Genomic DNA, 20,713 nt, shown 5'->3' with positions numbered 1-20,713 from the left:
GAGCAAGAGAAAAGCTTATTAACATATTAACACTCAGGGTATTCTGTTGGCATGTCAGTAACTAACAGTGGACATTATCCTCTGTCGACACTTTGCAGCAAAATCTCTTCCAGACAGGCAGCCCACACAGTGTGCAATGAACAGAAACTCCGTGCTCTCCGTTGCCACTGCTGGTGCTTGAATCCTGCTGTTTTCCCATTCTGAGCTGCTGAGATGACTGCACTTTGTTGGCAGCTGAAAGGGAAGCTTGCTCTGGTTTCTCCCGTCAGGAGCAAGGGACAAAACCTATAATCCATCTTAATTTCACCCCATGTGACTTAAAAGGTAGTGTTGGTGGCGGCAGGAAACATCACTGACAATGGCTTGTGTGAAGAAAACAACAAAGCAAACAATAAAAAAAAGTATTAACTCAATGGGTTTAAATTACAAGAGATTTTTCTTTAGTAAAATGGAACATAGGCCCAGACTTTATCATATTTCAATAGCTCATTATGTATATAGGGGGACTTCTAATGGTTTATGTATTCTCAGATAATATAGGCTTCACAAAAAAAGAGTAAGTAGAAATTTTTAAATGGATAGTGTGTTGTTGATGGTAGCACAGATGATATTTTTTTAATGAAGAGAAGCACCAATGTATTTTATTATTTCAAGGCATACAAGTACAAAAGAGCAAGGACACTACTCTATTTTTAATTAATACTTTTTAAATATAGTCTCGTGGAATTCCTGCAAGTGTACATTCCTATCTCTAACATAATATGGACTATTTTCTTAGTTTTCCATGAAGTTAAAAAAGCTCCTGCATTATGTTGCTTCATGTTGGACTGTTCGCCACCACCGTGTTCTTCAGTCTTTAACAGGAAGAATCTTAACCACACAATAAATAAACCTAATGCTTATCTCTAAGCAATAAGTAATTAAAATAAAATCATGAGCATTTGCTTTACAACATGTTTTTACACTCTAAATTATGATTTTTGAAACATTTCCTTAAATGGCTTCCACTTTTATTGCATCGCAAAAGTGCTATCATATTCTTTGTATGCACTTCATTATCTCATTTGATTGGGTTTTAATTCCTACAACATACAGCAAAGGCTGATGTGCTTTTTGCAATTTGCAACAGTGGCTGCATGCTGAGAATAATTAGCTTCACTAAGGCAGAACAAATGATTTCTTTGCAAACCACCAAGTCTGTGTTTCAACAAAGATAATTGCAGAATGCCCAAATTATTTTGGGTCTTCCAGTATAGTGGTTACTTTGAATTTAATTAATATTTTTGTAATCTTAATTCCTAACAACTATAGTGACCCTGAGATTATCATAAAGAATGTTGGTTTTGAAATTCATTCATTTGATTTGTCAGTTTTCATTAGTATTTATTTTATATCAATATGTTATCAAATATTATTTTGTTTCTAATCATAATTTAAGCAGAATAATTTCATTGTTGCCTGTGGCTACCAGAATCCTTCCTTTCCAATTAACCCGAAAATTTTGAGCTTTTTATTAATCCAATAGAAGAACCATTATAAAAAGCCAGATTAGTAGAGTTTTCTACACTTAACTTTTAGTAAGATAATACAAATATGGTAATTAAATCCCACAAATCAATTTGTGCTATAAAAGGAGTCATTTAGTAATAGCAACAACAGAGAGACGATTATAATTTCTTATAATTAAGGAGCTAATCTTCTTTAAACCAGTAAAATCTGCACTAAAAGGTTCATTTAATTGTTTATATTTTAGTTAAGTTTCTTGTTGAGTTAATGATTATTGCAGCACCTTGAGTAGAAACATTAATCAGAGTTCACTGTGTAGCAGAAAGGTCATGAGTGCATACTGCTCTGAAATTAAACCTTCCTTTTATATCCCTCTGCAGCTGCAGGGAGCTTAAGTTGTGGCTGTACTACATGGGGTCATCTAGCATCTTACACCTCCAGATACAGTGGCTTGACAAGTCTAATTCCATGCAAGACTTCTTCATTTGTTTCGACCTTACTACAGACAAATTCATTCTCTAAAATGTTTCTGGAATAATCAGATACACACCAGCTTTAAAAGTTTTAAATTTTATAGTCTGTGTTTACATTTATGGCATCATTAGCAGACGATGAAACCATCATCAAATTACATTTCACTCTATGTATTTTCAATCCTGAATGTTAACAAGTTTCTGTTATGTATTTGATTGAGATAGGAGAAAAGCTTTTAAAACCTAAGAAATTATCCGCCTTTCCTCACTTTGAAACTGCCGAATCACCAAAAAGTTGAGTGCTTTTTGGACAGTGAGTGATCTTCAGAACCGTCACTCTGAGCACAACTGGAAATGCAAACTGACCTTGCTGTACAGATGCTACATCTCATTGTTAATGGAAAGATCAGTCCAGTTAGCAAGTGCAATAGGAGGAATAAAACTGCCTTGAAGATTATTGAAAGAATAAAAAAATAAAATTTAATAAAAAGAAACTTGAATTCAAAGACTATGAAATTCAAAAAGTACTAGATATCCAAAGGATAATGCCTTGTGTTTATTCAACTTTTCATAGGCAGTTTATTTAATAATGTGTGTGTGTTTATACCCCCAAACATCCATAGAGGTTTCCATATTTTTTTTTCAGTAAATTGCTTTGATTAGGGTCAAAGTGCTATATCTTAGAATATTTAAAATATTAATATTTCATATAGATCTTGAGACACACATAGAACTATAAAACTCATTTTCTCCTACTAAAAGCTTTCAGGTAAAGTCCTTTTATTTTTTTTGTTCGGCAAGCACGTGACTTTAACATTGTCTTTTCTCTTACTAAATTCCATTTTGCCTGATTGGTTAGATCAGATTCAAAAGTATATTTATTTTATTTAATAAATGTGAATTCAGAAAAGGTTTAAAAATAGGAAATGTTCATTGAAATGCTGTCCCATTGCAGCATGAGTTGATTTTTCTTTCAAATCAAGTTTAGTTGCCTTAGCAACCCTTTCATTTCAGAGTCCATCAAACTCTATTAAAAGAATGTAATTGGAAAACTATATTAGTTGTAATTATGATGTGTTCGTGCAAAGAGGTGATCCATGTCTGCCTATGATACCATCTTGACTAGACCATCACTCAGAACTGTCAGAAATTGAGTTGAATGGAAGTATGGCAAATATGGATCACATCCATCCAGACTGGTATGAGGGGTGGAGACACAGAATGGGCTGGTCCCACACCCATTTGTGGTGTATAAAAATTTGGTTGGAACATCTTGGGAGTGAGGAGTCCCAGACCCATACCAGGCCCCCTAGCCCAGAGTTCTAGTGACAGGAAGGTAAGTCCCCACAACCTCTGGCTGCAAAATCCAGTGGGAATTAAGTCAGTTGAAGAAACTTCTGGATCCCCAAGCAGTTCCACTTAAAGAACCCACACATGGACTCAACTACTCAGACCCACTCGCTCTGAGCTCCAGCACCAGTGTAGCAGCTTGAAAGGCACCAGTGGTATACTGGGAGAAACTGAAGTGTCTGTCACCAAGGTGAGCAGAGTCCATTGTCCCTTTTCTAAACCCTACCCCCAAAGGGCTGATAAACTGGTGCCATATCTGAGACTCCATCAATGTAACTAACACTGTCTGACCCACCTTGGAGATGCCCAGAGGCTCTGCCTCACCCAACTTATGGACCCACCCAGGCTGCTTTTCCATATGAATGGCTGGTCTCGGCTCATGCTTCTCAACTTCCAAAATCCTATTAAACAGGCAACAGCTGGCCTCAGTGAGCCCCAGGCCCCACACTAGCAGCAGCCAGCCTAGATTCACAGCTTGGCTTTGCCTAGGAATCTCTCAACTCAGTACAAGTAGCAGCCATCTCAGATTGCTTTATAGTGCAGACAGGGTGCCCCAGGCAAAACACAGGTAGGGGCTGACCTTGGCCTGCACTACCCAGGAAACCCCAGGGCTAATGTACCCAGTGGACAGTACAGACCATGTTGGAGCACCACCACATTGCCCCTGCAAAGCTGATCTTCCACAGAGGGAGAAGGTTAGTGGTCAGTGGTCACAGGTAGTCCCTGCAGCTGACTGGTGTGGGTAAATGTATCCCATTGATCTGCCAACAGCAACAAAGTCTCAACTACGAGAGGAAGGTGTACTCAGCCTACACAAAGGGTGCACCTTGAGTGCCCAGATTGGGTAATAGGGGAGGCTGTGCCACTGGACCCTACAGGACACCCAATACATTAGGGCACATTACCAAGACACAGGGTCAAAACAGCTCTACCTAATACATAGAAACAAACACGGGAGACTGCCAAAATGAGGAGACAAAGAAACATGGCCCAAATGAAAGAACATATCAAAACTCCAGAAAAAGAGTGAAACAAAATGGAGATAAGCAATCTATCAGATGCAGAGTTCAAAACACTGGTTACAAGGATGCTCAAGGAACATAGTGAGGACCTCAACAGCATAAAAAAGATCCAGTCAGAAATGAAGGATATACTAATTTAAAAAAAGAACAATTTACAGGGAAACAACAATAGAGTGGATGAAACCAAGAATCCAATCAATGTTTTGCAACACAAGGAAATGAACATACAACAACAACAAAATCAGAACAACAAAAAGAAAAAAGAATTCCCCCCAAAATGAGGATAGTATAAGAAGCCACTGGGACAACTTCAAAAGATCCAACATTCACATCATAGGGATCCAGAAGAAAAAAGAGCAAGCAACAAACTGAAAACTTATTTGAAAAACTAATGAAAGAAAACTCCCCTAATTTGGTTAAGGAAATAGACATGCAAGTCCAGGAAGCACAGAGAATCCCAAACAACATGATGCAAAGAGGTCCACTCCAAGGCACACCATAATTAAAATGCCAAAGGTTAAAGATAAAGAGAGAATCTTAAATGCAGCAAAAGAATAGCAGTTAGTTGCCTACAGGGTAGTTCCCATAAGACTGTCAGCTGATTTCTCAAAAGAAACTTTGCAGGCTAGAATGGATTGGCAAGAAATATTCAAAGTCATGAAAAAACAGCAGGGACCTACAGCCAAGATTGCTCTATCCAGCAAAGCCATCATTTAGAATCAAAGGGAAAATAAAGAGCTTCCCAGACAAGAAAGTATTAAAGGAGTTCATCATCACCAAATCATTATTACATGAACTGTTAAAAGGACTTATTTAAGAAAAAGAACATCAATACTATGAACATAGCTATCAACAATTGAATCTAAAAAACAAACTAGGCAAACAAGAAGAGAGACACAGATCATGGATACAGAGAACATTTTGATGGTGGCCAGATGGGAAGGGCATGGAGGAGAATGGGTGAAGAGGTGAGGGGATTAAGGAGTATAAACAGGTAGTTACAGAATAGCCAGGGGGATGTAAAGTACAGTATACGAAATAGAATAGTCAAAGAACTTATACACATGACCCATGGGCATGAACAATGGTGGGGGGATTGCCTGAGGCAGTGGGGGTTGCTGGGTGGAGGGGGGCTAAGGGGGAAAAATCAGGACAACCGTAATAGCAAATCAATACAATTAAAAAAAAGAAAACTGTATTAAGAATATAAAATAAATGTACAAAAATTTATTGCATTTCTGTATACTAATAATGAAACATTCAAAACAGAAATAAAGGAAACAATTCCATGCATAATGGCTACAAAAAGGATAAAATACCTAGAAATAAACTTAACAAAAAAAATGAAGGACCTATATACACTGAAAACTACAAGATGTTGTTGAAAGAAATTGAAGTAGACACAAGATACCATAAAACAGGAAGAGTCAAAGCACAAAAAATAATACTTCAAACTTAAGAATATGGTAGTAGAAATAAACAAACTGCACAAAGATTTTAATAGCTAAGGTTAAGGAAATATCCCCAAATGTACAAGTAAAATGAAGACGAAAAATGTATTTTCTAATTGGCACTTCACTAGGTAGGATAGTCCTTCAAAGTCCAAGAAATTATGAATGGTTTACCAGGTGCAAAACCCTTTCGAAACTCTCAAAATGATGAAGAACTAATGGAAACAGTTTTTGAATGTTTCTCTTAGTCATTTTCCTGTTTCACTGAGCTATAATCGACACATAACATTGTATAATCTTAGGTGTATAGCATGATGATTTAATATATGTATAAAGAAAATTTCTAAAAAGAGAGAGAATAGGAATTAGGAGGTTGAAGAAACATGCAGGCACCAAATTTTGTAGGACATTTTTCTCCTTCAGAGGAAATGACAAATGTTGTGAAAATCTATTTCTGATGGAGATTTTTCTGAAGGATCATGCAGTGTCTCCTCAATAAACTTCTTTGCTGTTCCATGAAGTCTGAGTATCTACTTTTCAGAGATCCTTCTCTTCACATTTTCAAGTCTAAGGCCTTGGCAGCTTCAATACACTTCCAAGTTGACCAACGTCACTCTCCCTTGATCACGGTTTCCAATTCAAATGGCTGTGGGGTGAAGGAGTGAGTAACACACACAGCAGTGTGTTGTCTCATTGCTCCTTGCAGTCGCTAATTAGGTAAAGCTCACACAATATGCAGCTGAAGAATGTTGACACCGAAACATCAAGTTCAGAAGCAAAATCTGAACCACACTGGCATTACACACGGCCTACGGCAAAAAACTGATTCAGCAATAACTCTCAGGTTGGTATTTCGCCTTTAGTTTTGCAAGATTTTTCTTGTTGTCTAGGATCTAAGCAAAACAACGAGTACATTTTTAGACCCGCAAGTTGTATACAACAAAAATGGCATATGCCTTGTGGACTTCTGAAATTTTATTTTGCCTTACTTTATTTTCGAATTGTCTCTTGAAATGCATTACATTTTTACAACTCTTAAAAATACTCCCGGTGTTGTTATCACAAAGGAATTTTCATTTCTAAAAGAGGAAAAGCTACTTTTTTTCACATTATAATTTTGTGAGGAAGACAAGTGTTTCTTTTCCAATCAATGTTTCTTAATTTTATTTCAAACAATATTTTCTGTGAAATATATTTATCTACATAATTTCAAGAATTTACTTCTCCTGCCCTTTCATTTTGGTTTTATCCACTCTTATTTCCTTCAAAATAACAAATAAAACACATACTTCATTACTCACCAAATACGGTCCCACCCTTTGGTAAATGAGAGAACAGCTATTAGCAAGGCTGATAAAACTCAGTTCACGCTGGTCGGACAAAAAACACAGAATGAGCTGGCTTTTCTGAAGCAGGTTTGTTGTCTAAGGGCTGTTTTAAATAGGGTTCCTGGGTTGTTGAGGTATTTTCTGGTTACGTTTTGGAACGGGATTAGCCCCGTGGTTCGACTCTTCCCCTAATGTGATTCTTAACATTCAGAGGGAATGTCTGGCAGCACCATTACCTTTGTCATAGTAACAGTGAAGGGGAAGAAGATACAATCTTATTCTTCAGTGATTTTGTACATGCATTGAGATGATGGTGTCCTGGCAATTGCATCTTAGATCATCGTCTCAAAGTAACAAAAGATGGACACTCAGCTTCACAGACTCACTGGCATCAAGCTAGGGCCTGGCCAAGACTCCAGGAACAGGCTTCTTAAATTTTCTGCAGTTTTGTTTATTCACTTCCACTGGACAATGCCCGTAATTATCCAGGACCTCGCCTTTTTAGCTAGTACTCTACACTACTGTCACTTAAGAATTAAAATTAAATTTCTCCCTCATCAGTGACAAAATACATTTAGAGATATTAGAGACAATTACATTGAGGCTGGCTACAGCCCAAAAGGCTGACTCCCAACCAACCTAGAGTACATGTAGAGACATGGCTTGGGCAACTGGAATCCATACCTAATTAATTCTGTCACTATTTTACAGACTTTCTCCAAGGCTCTGTGTAAGCCTCCTGGGAAACCAAGTTGTATGGTACCTGATGTCGAGGAGTTCATAATTCATACATCTAATCTCAGCCTCTCAGTGTATGCTGAGTAAGAAAAGACTAGCTTCTTTTTTAATACTACCTTATTTTGAGAGGGTTTTTTTTTAATTTTAGGTAACTATTTAAAAAATGCCATCACAAACATCTGTGCATCCACTATCAAGTAAAAATTACTAACATTGTTCATATTTACATCAAATACTTTTATTAAGTAAACAAAGAAAATCATATAAATAGAATTCGTTTTAGAGACGCACTTCCACTCCTTTCCCGTCCACTCCCCGCCACCAGCAAGCACAGACACCAGTTCAGTGGAGGTGAGCTCTCCCAGTGTCCTCCAGGCACTGACAGGACTGCCAGGCCTGCATCTCTTGGCCCTTGGCTATCTTCTTCCATCACTAGAGCCTACCTACCAGTGGGCAGCACGACACAAGTCTCAAGAAGTAAGCTACTTCCCGCCTCAACCCTACCCTGACGCCCTTAACAAGTGATTGATGGAAGTTGGTACCCCTGGTCCCTAAGTGAGACCTCTCAAAGGTACCTCTTCCACCCAGTCTTCCAGAGTTCTGCAGCAGGATTATACTTATCCACATTACTCACAGTAGTGATTTACCTGATAACACTTATTTTACTGGCTTTCTTCTCTTTCCTGTTCACTTCTCCACTCCGCTATGGGATTCTTGACGATCACCTCCCAAATGTACTACCTGAACTTAAAGCCGTGCCTCAGGGTATGCCTCTGCCTAACCCAAACTACAGCACTGCCAACCCATGTCAACATAGAAGAAGAATAATGTTTACTCGCTGTAAAATCTATTGAATAAACATACATTTATACATTTTCCTTTGGCTGGTCACTTAGGTTAAGTCTATTATTTTGCTTTTAAAAATGAGGCCGCCTTGAATACCTTTGCGTATTCCTTCCTGCACACAGGTAAGTTTCTCTCCGGAAGACACCCGTACGTGGTATCATAGCTTAGTCACAAGCATGCATATCTTCACTTTATCAGATATTGTCATGTTATGCTCCGAAACATCTAACACATTTTTATTCCAGTGACAGTTGATTTCATAAGATTTAAAAATTTTTGTCAGTCTTGTTTTGTTTCTTCATAGTTCTTCAAAGAACCAACAAATCAATATTCACCATTTGTTTAGGACTGAGAAGTGAACTGGAGGAAGTGGAGAATATAGAAAACTCCGTCTGTCCAAGAAACGAGAAAAGTTAGAAGTCAGGACTCACATGAGTTAAGTAATCAGAAGCAACTCAACAGATATAAATATATGCATGTATGTGTAATATTTACATTATATAAGTAGTATGTGTTGTATAACTAGGCAATGTAACCGTATAACTATGTACGTACATATCTGTAAATCAATGTATTCATATAAACTATAGGTCTTTGTCATGGATAATACACCAAATATGCCCCTTACATAGTATCATAAAGTATAGGACATGAAATTTCCATTTTCCTAAAACAGTTCACTTTTAAAGACTTAAATACAATATTTTCAAATAGTGATTCATTTGTTTATACTGACTCCTGTGAAGACCTTTATCACCTGGATAATTGTGATTAGAAAGGAGCTAAAACAGGGGAAATTGAGGGTACATGGGGAGTAGGAGGAACCACTATGAATCCCAGAATTATGGGAGATACGGTAGAAAAGAGTGGTGAATGTGCCTGAAAAACAAACTGTGCAGCTTGGCCCAGGGTCAGCTCCATCCTAAATAACGATAAGAATAGTACTGGTGGTATAGTCTTGCACTTCTTGTCTTTATTTTCTGGAACCTTCTTCAAATTATGAAATTATTGCTTTACTGGAACCCAAAGCACTATTTTAGGGAACATTTTTACTAGCTTACCTTTCATGTATAAACAGGGCTATGTAAAATAAAACATACAGTCCATACACTCCTAACATTCACATATTCCAGGGAAATTCTAAGGAAACAAAGTTGGCAACAGATGAACTCCAATGTAACTTGGGAACCTTAGGGAACGGATTATCTACACTGGATGATTTATCTATGAATAATCAAGAATGGACAACAGAGGAATACTTCTCTAATAGTTGGATAAAACATGATCCTCTATACACAAAGACAATATATGAGCATCTGACATATAAAATAATAAAAAATCAACTTTTTAAAGCACCGGCTAAACATTTGGCTACCCTTGGCTTATTAAGAGTTTGGATTTATTTTAATCCTCAAGAATATCTACAGCTAATCTTTATTGAAAGCACCTAGAGTTGGGTGGTTTGATTTGGAATGCTTGCTTAAGTCCTGATAATGCAGTGATCACACAACACAACTAAAGCCTTCCACATTTATTATTCATTTTTTAAAATTTATTGTTGTTTATTTACAGTCATCCTGCCTTTTTCCCCATTGCTTACCCATACCTCACCCCCTCCCCCACAATCAATCCCTCCCCATTGTCTGTGCCCAGCAGTCCTCTATTCATGTTCCTTTGCTTGCCCCTTCCCCTGATTCTTCCTTTTGAAGCTGCATATGCATCTCAAGCTCCTCAGCCTCAATTTGTTCTTTATTTCCAAGTCTCTGGTTCTATTTTGCTTGCTTGTTTGTTTTGTTGATTAGGTTCCACTTGTAGGTGAGATCATATGGTATTTGTCTTTCACCACCTGGCTTATTTCACTTAGCATTTATTATTCATTTCATCCAAACTTATAAATGTGTGAAGGTGATCAACCATGACAAAATTTAAAAGTTCTTGAACAACAATTTTAACTCCACTGGAAAGAATTAAAATAAGCCAAGTATACATGTAAACATGAAAATTTCCACATATTCCATTGATGAGTTAACTGTTGAATAGAGGATTATTTGCAAAATTAGTTGCATATGTACACATATAAGTAAAGAGACAAAAAAAAAGCCCTACCATGGTAATTTGAATCAAAAATTCATCTTTAAAAATAGGTAGGATATCTAAAGCACAGTAAAACACAGTTTATTCTTTATTAAATATTTTAGGCATTTCCTTAAAGATGAATTGAAGAGAGAATATAGCCTATTAATATTAATATGTAAAGTTGATTTCTCTAGAAATCAAAGTTTCAAATATTTATCACACCGAAAAATCAATCAGCACAGAAATATATTAGTGAAAAACAATTAGCGATCTGGACATGTAAATTAAATAATTATTAAAAGGAGGTTGAATTTTGTCAACCTCTAAGAAATTAAAATGAAAATAAACTGAATACACCGATATTTTGACATTATATACCTACAGACACATCTGTGTATATACACATACAAATACATATACACAGGCTCGAAGGTGGACTTTCAAAACTCTCTACTGGGATCACCTGCAGGCTTTTCCAGCTGATAGCTGCTCAAGGGAGAGAGACTAGGGAAACCCAATCGACCTGATCCAATTTAGATATGCAAATTTTATCCTGTGTGCTTGAAAGGAACATTATGGCACTGCATAATTTGCATTTTCCATTGTAAGATATAATATTTCTAATCTAATAAAAACATCCCTCTGTCGGCCACTTTAACACTCACCACATTTTATGCAATCCGTTGTTCCCTTTCACTTTTAAACTATACTTTCATATTTTAAACTATCCAATTAGTTTATTAAGAAAAGATAAATATATCATGGAAGCCAGTCTCCCCACAAAAGAGGGAAAAATTGTCAGTGGTAATTAATTGGTAACTTATGACATACTTTGAGGAAACAGACAAAAAGAGTCCTTGGAAGAAAAGAAAGAGTTACATTATTTTATGCCAAATACAGTTTTCTTGATGAGTCTGATGAAAAGTGAAATTTTGAAATGAGAACTAGATTTTTTAAATTAATAATATACTTTCATAGAAAGATATTAAACTCAACTAAGGTTTTATTGATTTAGCTAACGAGCTTTGAAAAATCATTTTAAGAAGGTGACTATTGGGTTAAGATCCATCTGTAAGTCATGTTTTTAGAGTAATCTTTTTCTCATTACCAAGACAAGTAAGTGAATGTCCACATTGTATTAATATTAATAATATAAAGGTTTCAACCTTTAAGTAGGGAAAATAAATTGTACATCTGCCCTCATAGTAATGCTTCTATCTCACTTCTACTAATATTTCTGTCAAAATCATTTATACGTGGAAGAATTTAAATAAGACCAAGTTTCATTCAGTAGACAAGATACTATGAAATTTCTATTCTGAAAGTAGTATCACTTCTCCCATTGACTGTCGGTCATACTCATTTCCCTTTATGTTATCCAAGCTGGAGAATGTAGGAGGAAGAGCAATTTGGAGGGAGTTCCATTTTGGCCATGTGTAATATGTAGAGATGTGGGAGAATAATAAAAGTGGACAACTGAATATACAGCTGTGGTGTACAAAATAGGTACTAAAACTGAAGATTTGGGGACTGTAAAAAAAGTGCATTTCAAGAAGTTCATGCTTACTTTCACCCCCTAGGCAGCAAAGAATTCATTAGGAAGAGAGTTACAAATTTTATGTCTTGAGTTTGCCCTTTCTTCTTCAAGCTAACTTCCATTACCTTGGCTTTGGACCCACTAACCTCAGAAATGGCCTTTTGTCTCTAAAACACCTCTCTGAAATACTGTCAAAAAGCTTCTGTTAAAACCATGCTAAGTGAAGTAAGCCAGTCAAAGAAAGACAAATATCATATGATTTCCCTCATATGTGGAATCTAATGAACAAACTGAACTAACAAGCAAAATAGAGACAGACTCATAGATGGAGAGCAGATGACAGCTAGTGGATGATGGGGGTGGGTGGAGGGACCGAGCAAAGAGAAAGTACTCACAGACGTGGACAACAGTGTGGTGACTGGCGGGGGGAGGGAGTGGGGGGACAAATGGTGATAGAAAAATTTATAAAGAAATAAACAAACTATATTTTTAACACAGAAATGCAATGTTTTTCCCCAGCTAAAACATGTCCCATGGTTTCTTCTTGTCTTCAAGAAGATTTCTCTGCATTTTAACATCTTTGTCACATTACTCTCATCCACGTCTGGAGTGCCATTTACCAGGTCCCCCCTCACACATAAAGGCTGCACAAGACTGTGGTTCCTGCAGTGTGACATTCAAGCTCAGACCTCAGTGTCTTCACTCACGATACCTCCCCTTTCTGAAAACACTCTTAACACCTTCTGTGTCTGGCTTACCTCTTCTTCTACACAGAATTCATATCCATTTTTCTCACTTAGGGGTCCTTTCCTAATCTTTCCTAATCTTTAGATTGCGTTTCATGACCCATGTATGGGACTCTGTGAGTCACGCTCTGTCCAGGTTCAGAACTCTTTTACTTTAGTTATTTGTACACGTGTACATTCTGGGAGTTGGTGTTGTTTTTTTACATTCAGTATCACAGCTCCTCGGAGAGGTCTGCACATAATAAGCACTCTGGGTATTTGGTTGAATGGAGTTGAATTAGGATTTTCCACACTGAGTGTTCAGCTGGTAAATCAACAGTCAGGAATGGAACCTTATGGATATGGGAAAGAATCCAGTTTTTCAGTGCACTTATAACTGATTTCCAATTGTCTTCTACTTTATTTTCTTTATATTGCTCGGTTATGTCCCTTAATTTTTTTTCATTTTTAAAGGCCATAAACTAGCAACACTCATTACTTCAATATTCTCAAACCTTACCTACTAAATCATGAGGAAAGAAAAGCATTTCAATTAGTAATTATTTGTTATATTCAGTCACTCCTTGGGTCATACCTCAGATTCAGCACTCTCAGGCCTAAATGTTGGTCAGTTACTTGAATGGTTTAAGCCTAAATTTTCTTATCTCTAGTATGGGAGGAATGCTATATGAGAAAACAACAGAATGTACTACACTTTCGCAGATTAAATGAGGCTATACATTTTATGTTCATCTACAGGAGTAGAAATGACAAATACGAGGTCTGTCCAGAAGGTATCCAGCCATGTACTGTGAAAAATAGAGACATTTATTAAAGAAGATACAAGAAACATTGTACATAGGACAATGACCCTCAGTCCCCTTCAAAGTAGGCACCGTGGGACCTCACACAGCTCTCCCAAACACCGTCAGCTGCCCTGTCATATTTTCCTGAATCTCATTGGTGGTCTGAAATCTCATAACTTTCAAAGGTGATTTTAGTTTTGGGAAAATGCAGAAGTTGCAGGGCACCAAATCTGGGCTGTGAGGGATCTGAGTCACCTGGGTGATTTGATGTTTCACCAAAAAACTCTGCACCAGAAGTGCAGAGTGGGCACATTGTCGTGGTGAAGCTGCTGGTCACTAGTTGCCGATAGCTGCGGCCTTCTGAATCATCTGAATAGTTTCCGTGGAGGAATGTTGAAGCTTCACGCAAAATTTGATGCCGATTTGTTGCTCTACTTGCTCAGACATTTTGAATGTAATGGCCACACAGTACGCATGTTCAGTCCAAGGGTGTCTACTGCCCCTACTGACTGGTACAGTGAAGTCGTCATTATTCACGCATGCACACTCCAGTCCACTCTCCTTGGCTGCCAGGTTACATCGATGTTGCACAAACCATTCTCATTATATTAACAACAGCTGGACTTTTTCTAGACAGACCTCATATAGTGTTCTTATACATTTAATAAACTTCAATTAATTTCAACTATATTTATAAACATGAATAAATCTCAAATATAATATTGGATAAGGTCAAAAAAGGATACAAACAAGATTATTCAATTTACTACATTGTTTTACTGATTTTAGAGAGGAGTGAGGTGGGTGGAAAGAGACAGAGGGAGAACTATTGATTTGTTTTTCCATATATGTGCCCTGTCTGGGGAATAGAACCTGCAACCTTGGCAAACCGGGACCATGTCCTAATCAACTGTGCTACCTAGCCAGGGTCTCAACTTACTAAATTTTTAAAACACACAAAATTATATGCAACGTTAAAACTACGTACAAGGGGGGCCCCCAAAAAACCAAATTATCTTCTAGAGGGTGGGCCCCTTGGAGTACAGGCTTCCTCTGAGAGGCAAGTGTTCTAGGAACCCATCCGTATCAGTGTACCAGATGGTGGTGTTGTGAGAGGCTGTGTTCGGCTTCAGTGAACTGGTTTTGAAGACTCTTTCAACATGTTTGCCCATTTCCTGATGGGTGATTTATGAGCGCACCTGCCCACCCCATGCTGGGTGTTTAGCAGTTTTTGACCAAAAAGGGAATTACCCTTGTGCCCCACCATCCTTATTCACCCAACCCGCCTAAAGTGACTTTTTTCTCAGCAGATGAAAACAAATTCTTCAAAGGGAAACGTTTTGCCAATGTGGCAGAGGTGATAGAAAAAAGCAGCAGAAGCACTAAAAGGCATCAAAATTGACAAGTTCAAAAACTGTTTTAAGCAGTGGAAAAAATGTCTCCCTAGGGGTACTGCATCAAATAGAGAGTGTTTTGAAGGTGACTGAAGTTTAAAACACGTAAGAACAAATACACAATATTTTATAAATAATTTCCAGGTTTTGGGGTTGCCCCAAATAACACTTGTATTATTTAGAAGTGGACAGGAATGATACAAATCAAGCTATTGCTTTATCTTTGTAAAAGCTGAGGGCTAAGAAGGAAGCACTTTTAGTTGTATCCCTAAGAGTCTTGTTCCTCTTTAAAGATTTTCAGAAAATATGGTAAACTTTAACCATGATATATAGAGATTGGTAAATTTTGTGTTTGTGTATTTATAATATACCTGACAGAGTTTATACTATTAGTTAGAAATTAAAGGGAAACAACTTATCTTACCTAGAAACACATCTTTGTAGTTTCAGATAATGTGACCGAATAGACTCAAAGGTACACCTAAAAGAGAAAGTTAGATTTAAACTGTTAAACCCTTAAAATTAATATTAGTTTGTATTTCAATCAATATCACAGAGAGATAATTTATTTCTCTTTGTGTTCTACGGTTAATTGGGCTTCAAGAAAATAAAAAGTGACCATTTAGCACAAATTTAAAGATCATTAGCAAAACAGACTTTTAATGAATGATGGTACAGATGCTGATTACTAAAGCTGGAGTTTTCAATTAAGTATAGACCTCTGAATTATATTAGTGGATCAAGAGAAAAGGGGCTTATATTAAATTAAAATACAACTATTTAAACATTAGCACTTGAAATACAAATCATGACAAAAGCACAAATAATATCCATATTCATTTTTGAAAATTTTGCAAAATATTTAACACTCTTTAACATTCTAAGGCAACCAAGGGAGATAAAGAAAATGTAATGTCAACAGCTCAAAAAATTGTTCTCCAGAACCAACTTTATGCAACAGCATGAGGCAAGAAGAAAACTATATCATTTCTCAAGCTATCATTTTAAAAACAATGTATTTTATGTAATTTGGAATCATACTATACACATTTTTGTAATCCATTTTCTGCACTACATTAGCCCATGGGCTTGTTTCTATTTAAAGATTCTCCTACAATATACTTTTTAATTGCTGCACAGTATAGTTGCACTATAATTTGTTAAACCTCTACCACATTTGGTTTTTGTTTCTAATTTTTCATTTTTATAATCAACATTTCAATATACGTAATTTTAAGGTAAATTCCTACAAGTGAATCACTGATTTAAAATACGCAATTTGTTGAAGAGAATTTATTTCAGAATAGTTTTTAGATTTGCAGAAACACTGAGAAGATAATACAGTGTCCCTTATTATTACCATTTTACATTAGTATGGCATATATGTTAAAATTAGTGAACAGCATGGATTAATTATCAACTAAAATTTATCATTTATTTTGATTTCCTTAGTTTTTGCCGAATCTCTCCTGTTACAATGCAGTCTTCTGTATCCATCAAGTATACTGTAAGCTGTCCCACAACTGGAGTTTGTCCGATGTTTTTTCTCATGGCAGTGGGGTTATGAGTTACTGGGAGGAAGACCACAGAGGTAAAATACCATTTTTATTACACCATATCAGGGTACCTATCATCCACACAGTTGACTAATGTTGGTGTTGACCTTGATCACCTGGCTTAGGTAGTGTTTGTCAGGTTCCAGGGTAGGGTTAGCCTTTACTCTCCCCCCTTTGCACACCGTCTCTCCTTGAATAAATTATTTGGAATTCTTCTGCACTGGTTGCCTCTTTTCCTTCACTTATTAATCTAACTCAATACTTACTTATATTGGTATGGACACAAATAATTATATTATTTTATATTATAATCTAGTAATAGATTGTTTATTTTATTGCTCAAGTTGTTCTCGCTTTGGCCATTGGGACTTCTTTTAGTTGGTGCCTGTGCTCCTTTGTAAGGCCTATACGTTTTATTCAACATTTTGTTATAAAAACTTCAAACACAGCCCTGACCTGTGTGGCTCAGCTGGTTGAGAGCATCGTCCCACAGAGCAAAAGGTCGCCGGTTCATGAGAGGCAACCGATGGACGTTTCTCTCTCACATCGATGTTCGCTCCCTCGCTTTCTCCCTTGCTTCACCTCTCTTTAAAAATAGATAAATAAAATCTTTAAAAAAATTTAAATCACAGAAAAGCTGAACAAATTACAATGAATATCTCTATATCTACCATCTAGACTCAACAGTTTTTTAACATTTTGCCATATCTGCTCATTTCTCTCAATATATATTTTCTCCTTTTATTGTTGTTGAAATTTATGGTAAATTGCAGGCATTTCATCACTAAATACTTAAGCATGCATCTTCTAAAAATAAGGACATTCTTCTTTATAACAGCATAACATTTCACATTTTATAAAATTAACAGTACTTCTGTGATGTCATCTAATTACCAATCCACACTCAAATAGTACCAAGTAAAAGATATTTTAGATGTTTGTTTGTTTTAACTTGGATCCAACAAAGGCTCATGGTCTTTAGCCTCTAGAATAATCTACCACACCCATCCTTTTAGAATGGGCTCCCTCAGATCTGACATCTTTCCATAGATAAGGTTTTTTTTTCCTCCTATCAACTCACTGAGAATGAATCCTAGCTGTCAATTGTCACAGTCCTGGAAGAGTCAACTGTATTTTACTGTATTCAATAAGCTTGTTTTCAAATGCTTTATCAGTGTGACTTCCTCTTAACCCTCAGAAAAGCTCACAGGGTTTACAAGCCAAGTGCATTCCATCTACCCAACACTACTTTATGGCTCCTGATAGTTGAATGACAATCTTCCTATTATCCAGTATTCCTTAAGATGTTTTCCTTTTTTTTTTTTGTTTTTTCTCTTGATAATACAGGTGCAGTATAGTTGCATGTCTGTGCTTATTCTCCTGGCTTTATTTGGCTAAGATTATTTCAGTTTCATCCATAACAGTTTCCTCAGCATTTACAAACCAGGTTCAATCTTAGAATTCAAAGACACTCAATAGACTACATGAAAAATGGAAAGTTCTCATGAACTTAAAGAGAAGAATGAAAAAGTTAACACGATCCTTAATCTTTTAGTGTTAGACTGTAGTTTGCCCCACTCATTCCCATCAGAAAAAGGGGTTTCGCTCACATGGGCAGAGACACTGCTGAAAGCAGATCAATTAGAATGCTTACAAAAGAGTCACTCTGCTCCAAACACTCATCTTAAATAGTCTTTAATCTATTTACATACAGGGACATAAGTAGATTGTCATTAACGGTTAGGAATTAAAGCAATGGGCAGAGGGGAAAACATCCCCAAATCTTAAGTCACCTTATCAATATCTAAACAACATATATTCCAAGCCAAATAACTGAACACATGGCCTGTGGACTCTAATGACAACACAGACAAATGCAATGGCATCTATGCCATTTGTCACTCTCTCCAGGAGAATCCAGGATTCATGGCTGACACAGTAGCATAATGTTCGAAGAGTAAAGACTGCTTCTGAAGATCATAGAAATAAAGACAGCCCAAATACCGTTGCAATCCCATTATTCCACATTTGAAGATATTCCACCCTTCGCCAAGGTTTTGTTTGTTGACATTTTGAAGCTTTCCTCACTTTACACAGATTAAACTTTAAAGTAAATTGATTTTACATATGCCTTTGAGTTTATAGCTTTTTTAAAATTTCTGAATCCATGTCATCCTAAGCCTAAATGCCTATGTCCACCAAAGCAGGGCAAGTTAATTCACAGGTGATAAAATTAATCTAAGCTTAGAGATATGCAGGCATATTAGACAAGCATCCAACAACCCCCATACAGTGTCCCACTCCTCCCCAAAACATCCCAGGGGCTTCATTTTGTAGTCAACGCCGGCAGTCTCAGGGGGTCACTGCACCAAGTGCTAGTTCCATTGGAAGTGGCGTTAGAGCTTCCCGGCTCCCCTGCCTGTCTCATCCCTCAAGGCCCTAACTGCGTGGGCCCAGCCTTTAATTACAGAGGCTCTTTTTCTTCCCTTGTGAACAGCCTTTGTGAAATAGCTATTATACCTCTGTTCTTCCATAGTATACTTTAAATAAATGGCTGGAGTGTAGGACAGACTATTAACACAAATTAACCTGCCTTTTTCTTATCGATTTACCACATTTATTACTGTATGTGCCAAAAAGTTGTGGTAATGGGTTCTCACAATTTATTCAAGATAGGTCCATTATATGAGCCTTCGACTTAGCATTTAGTTCCCTCTATAGATGTAGAAACGGGATCATTAAATATTTAGCCTCTGTCTCTCAAGGCTGCTAGAGCAGTTCGTATGACTTTTCATTTTTTTTCACTTTATATTTTAACCTTCCATTCACACTGTTTAAGGTTTCCACCATAAAAGACACGTGATTTTTTATCTTTTCGAGTACAAAGTTTCTTTTCCTTTGTGAGGGTTTTTGGGTTTATTGTAACAATGGTTTCCCAACTCTGATTTTTATCTTAATGAGTTCTTAGGAAAATAAACTTCCCACAGAGTTAATTTTAATTATCATCACTAGTAAATGTTTCTGCATGTGACTTGTTGTTGGAGTCCTTTGTTTCCTCATACTGGTTTCCTGCAGGGTCCACTTACCAGCCAGTTTGTGTCTGAGGGAGTGCATTTTCAAACAGAGACTGGCTGGAGAAGCAAACTTGATACAATGACAAACAAATCAGGGCAATGCCAGCTGTCCAAATATTTGCCTGCAATTTAAAAATGTTAAATAAAGCAGTGTCTACTTGGAGAGAAGGAGCTTGCCTGTTAGACAAGGTTTTATTAATTAGATATCATCTTTGGTATATGCACTGGGAATGAGTATTCTGCTCATCAGACAAGTAAAACTTCATCGGTGAAACTGTGACATCCCTTTCTCTAAGATCTGTATTCACTCTATTCTGCTGTTCTGCCCTTTGAATGGACTTGTCAATTTCCCGCTTTCCCATGGGAACAATTTCAATAGCTTTTATGTAGATGCACATTTTTTTAAACCTAAGCATGCAACTGTATGTGGTTACTCGATAATAGTTGAGTCTGTTTTTACATATATATCATAAATGAAAACCTTTTTACCAATTAATGGCCAACAATCAAAACTGCTGTGATTTAAAATACTTTTCTGGTTTTTTTTTCTTTGTTTCAATTCAAAATTATAAAACTCTTTGGGAGAAATCACTTTGCAAGCCTTGATTAAATTATCTAGATGCAGCTGTATATGGAAGCACAAATCTAGTAAATATTTGTAATCCATTATATTCTCTGCTTTGGTGATTAACAGTCCATAAAGAGATTTTAAGCAAAGCTCCAGGTTTAATCTATGCAGGCTTTCTGTCTAGGATGCCCCCTGAACCAGGCTGTTATAGTAAGAAGTCAATGATGCAGCCACAATTTCAAAACTATGACAGTGAATTTTTT

General features: G+C 36.7%; 1 long non-coding RNA gene across 1 annotated transcript; it reads right to left on the bottom strand.

The window, feature by feature from the left end:
• Positions 1-8,188: 8,188 nt before the first annotated feature.
• On the bottom strand, positions 8,189-18,535 carry LOC123478377 (uncharacterized). Its single transcript, XR_006653569.2, has 3 exons — positions 17,265-18,535; positions 15,677-15,733; positions 8,189-9,106 (listed from the first exon to the last, which is right to left on the bottom strand). It is a non-coding gene; the product is annotated as an uncharacterized lncRNA (long non-coding RNA).
• Positions 18,536-20,713: the final 2,178 nt, after the last annotated feature.

This window comes from Desmodus rotundus, chromosome 6, assembly GCF_022682495.2.
Source record: "Desmodus rotundus isolate HL8 chromosome 6, HLdesRot8A.1, whole genome shotgun sequence".
Lineage (NCBI taxonomy): Eukaryota > Metazoa > Chordata > Mammalia > Chiroptera > Phyllostomidae > Desmodus > Desmodus rotundus.
The sequence above is the reverse complement of the archived record's forward strand: the minus strand, read 5'-3'. Positions and strand labels throughout refer to the sequence as shown.